The sequence below is a fragment of the Pseudophryne corroboree genome, chromosome 7, assembly GCF_028390025.1.
Source record: "Pseudophryne corroboree isolate aPseCor3 chromosome 7, aPseCor3.hap2, whole genome shotgun sequence".
Classification (NCBI taxonomy): domain Eukaryota; kingdom Metazoa; phylum Chordata; class Amphibia; order Anura; family Myobatrachidae; genus Pseudophryne; species Pseudophryne corroboree.
The window spans coordinates 423,995,238-423,999,436 of record NC_086450.1 but is presented as its reverse complement, the minus strand read 5'-3'; positions in this window follow the sequence as shown (position 1 = coordinate 423,999,436).

Below are 4,199 nucleotides of genomic sequence, written 5' to 3'. Positions count from 1 at the left end.
CAGAGGTAGCCACAGCCGTGAACTACCGCACTGTACACTGGTTGATAAAGAGATAGTAGTATACTCGTAACAACTAGTATGACGACGGTATAAAGAATGAAAAAAAAACCACGGTTAGGTGGTATATAATACAATTATGGTTGGACGGACTGCCTGCCGAGTGCCGACACAGAGGTAGCCACAGCCGTGAACTACCGCACTGTACACTGGTTGATAAAGAGATAGTAGTATACTCGTAACAACTAGTATGACGACGGTATAAAGAACGAAAAAAAAACCACGGTTAGGTGGTATATATTATAATACAATTATGGATGGACGGACTGCCTGCCGAGTTCCGACACAGAGGTAGCCACAGCCGTGAACTACCGCACTGTACACTGGTTGATAAAGAGATAGTAGTATACTCGTAACAACTAGTATGACGACGGTATAAAGAACGAAAAAAAAACCACGGTTAGGTGGTATATATTATAATACAATTATGGATGGACGGACTGCCTGCCGAGTTCCGACACAGAGGTAGCCACAGCCGTGAACTACCGCACTGTACACTGGTTGATAAAGAGATAGTAGTATACTCGTAACAACTAGTATGACTATGACGACGGTATAAAGAAAGAAAAAAAAAACCACGGTTAGGTGGTATATAATACAATTATGGATGGACGGACTGCCTGCCGAGTGCCGACACAGAGGTAGCCACAGCCGTGAACTACCGCACTGTACTGTGTCTGCTGCTAATATAGACTGGTTGATAAAGAGATAGTATACAATACTACTAATATACTGGTGGTCAGGCACTGGTCACCACTAGTCACACTGGCAGTGGCACTCCTGCAGCAAAAGTGTGCACTGTTTAATTTTAATATAATATTATTTATCATGTACTCCTGGCTCCTGCTATAACAACCTGCAGTGCTCCCCAGTCTCCCCCACAATTATAAGCTTTATATACAATACATTGATGTGCAGCACACTGGGCTGAGCAGTGCACACAGACTGAGTCACTGTGTGACTGTGTATCGTTTTTTTCAGGCAGAGAACGGATATATTAAATAAAACAAACAACTGCACTGTCTCTGGTGGTCACTGGTCACTGTGGTCGTCAGTCACTAAACTCTGTCTGCACTCTGCACTCTCTTCTAATCTACAGTATCACAGCAATCTCTCTCTCTCTCTCTCTTCTAAATCTAATCTAAATGGAGAGGACGCCAGCCACGTCCTCTCCCTATCAATCTCAATGCACGTGTGAAAATGGCGGCGACGCGCGGCTCCTTATATAGAATCCGAGTCTCGCGAGAATCCGACAGCGTCATGATGACGTTCGGGCGCGCTCGGGTTAACCGAGCAAGGCGGGAAGATCCGAGTCGCTCGGACCCGTGAAAAAAAAAGTGAAGTTCGTGCGGGTTCGGATTCAAAGAAACCGAACCCGCTCATCTCTAGTAGAAGGTGCCCAGGATCGTAGAGCTAAGCCCTCCAATCTGGGCGTATCACCTGCCAGGCATAAGACGGGCAAGGGTCACCAGATACATTCGTATCCGGAGCTAGCACCCTAAACCTGTGCCACTCGAAACGCGAACGTGCATCTGCCACACCGTTTTTAATGCCCGGAAAACATGCCTGGCGCGAAAACTTATATTATATACACAAAACCATCTGACCCAACAATCGCCGCACAGGAAGGCCAGCAGCTTTCTAACTGTTAAACTCATGAATCACACCCAAATTGTCACACCAAAAAACTACTAACAGATTGGCCAAAACCTAGTGCCATAACTCCAGAGCTACCATGATGGGGAATGATTCGAATAATAACATATTACTAGTGAGTCCCTCATCAAACTAGGTTTTTGGCCATGGGAAGATGCACCACCTACCCTCAAGGTATGCTCCAAAAACCCGTAGAACCTGCTGCATCAGTGAATAATTGCAACTCTACATTGGATCTGGGTATAGCCTGCCAAATGCGAACACCATTGAAAGTCGCCAAAAATTTCATCTCAAATGTGCAGATCCCCACGAATTCCTTTAGATAATCTCATAAAAATGACTACGTTTTTATTTATTTATTTATTTATTTATTTATTTATTATTATTATTATTTTTTATTAACACCTGCTGTGGCTCTCTACAACTTCCTGCTGAAGACTTTAACCATAAGTATAACCCGGCAAGCAAAATTGAGAGACCCCATTAGTGATTGAGCTTGTATCAACATCAACTTGCCATTTGTCAATGCCACGATTATATCTACTTTTCATTTATCTATTTTTTCCCCGGGTAATTGACAAAAACCCTCAATAGTATCAATTTTGATTCCCAAAAAAGTAAACTGCCGTCTTCTCCTCAGCTACAGGCAGTGGTGCAAGTGGGCGGGTACGGGTGGGTACGGCGTACCCGTAAGAATTTAGCCGTGGGTACGCCGTACCCACACCGACGGGCCGCCGCTCCTCGCACCGCCGCTGATGTGAGGGAAGGAGAGCGCAGCCTGTGCCTCTCCTTCCCCTCAGTCTCCGGCGGCTGTCATAGTTTAATTCAGCGCCGATCCGTGAGCCAATCAGAGCTCGCGGTGCGAGCTCTGATTGGCTCACGGATCGGCGCTGAATTAAACTGTGAGACACCCGCCGGAGACTGAGGGGAAGGAGAGGCACAGGCTGCGCTCTCCTTCCCTCACACAGGACGGCAGCGGCCAGCGGCAGCGGTGAGCAGGGAAGGGGGGGGGGGGGTTATACCTGGCACTGGGGGATATCTGGCACTGGGGGGGCATTTCTATCTGGCACTGGGGGATATCTGGCACTGGGGGGCATATATACCTGGCACTGGGGGGCATATATACCTGGCACTGGGGGATATCTGGCACTGGGGGGCATATATACCTGGCACTGGGGGATATCTGGCACTGGGGGGCATATATACCTGGCACTGGGGGATATCTGGCACTGGGAGGCATATATACCTGGCACTGGGGGATATCTGGCACTGGGGGGCATATATACCTGGCACTGGGGGGCATATATACCTGGCACTGGGGGATATCTGGCACTGGGGGGCATATATACCTGGCACTGGGGGATATCTGGCACTGGGAGGCATAAAGCCTGGCACTGGGGGATATCTGGCACTGGGGGGCATATATACTAGAGATGAGCGGGTTCGGTTTCTCTGAATCCGAACCCGCCAGAACTTCATGTTTTTTTTCACGGGTCCGAGCGACTCGGATCTTCCCGCCTTGCTCGGTTAACCCGAGCGCGCCCGAACGTCATCATGACGCTGTCGGATTCTCGCGAGGCTCGGATTCTATCGCGAGACTCGGATTCTATATAAGGAGCCGCGCGTCGCCGCCATTTTCACACGTGCATTGAAATTGATAGGGAGAGGACGTGGCTGGCGTCCTCTCCGTTTAGACACTTGATTTACTAATTTTGGGGAGCATTAGGAGTACTCAGTAGTGTACAGTGCAGAGTTTTGCTGATAGTGACCAGTGACCACCACTTTTATTTATAATCCGTTCTCTGCCTGAAAAAAGCGATACACAGCACACAGTGACTCAGTCACATACCATATCTGTGTGCACTGCTCAGGCTCAGGCCAGTGTGCTGCATCATCTATTATCTATATATAATATTATATATCTGTCTGACTGCTCAGCTCACACAGCTTATAATTGTGGGGGAGACTGGGGAGCACTACTGCAGTGCCAGTTATAGGTTATAGCAGGAGCCAGGAGTACATAATATATTATATAGTGAGTGACCACCAGACACACAGTGCAGTTTATTTAATATATCCGTTCTCTGCCTGAAAAAAGCGATACACACAGTGACTCAGTCAGTCACATACCATATCTGTGTGCACTGCTCAGGCTCAGGCCAGTGTGCTGCATCATCTATATATATTATATATCTGTCTGACTGCTCAGCTCACACAGCTTATAATTGTGGGGGAGACTGGGGAGCACTACTGCAGTGCCAGTTATAGGTTATAGCAGGAGCCAGGAGTACATAATATTATATTAAAATTAAACAGTGCACACTTTTGCTGCAGGAGTGCCACTGCCAGTGTGACTAGTGACCAGTGACCTGACCACCAGTATATAATATTAGTAGTATACTATCTCTTTATCAACCAGTCTATATTAGCAGCAGACACAGTACAGTGCGGTAGTTTACGGCTGTGGCTACCTCTGTGTCGGCACT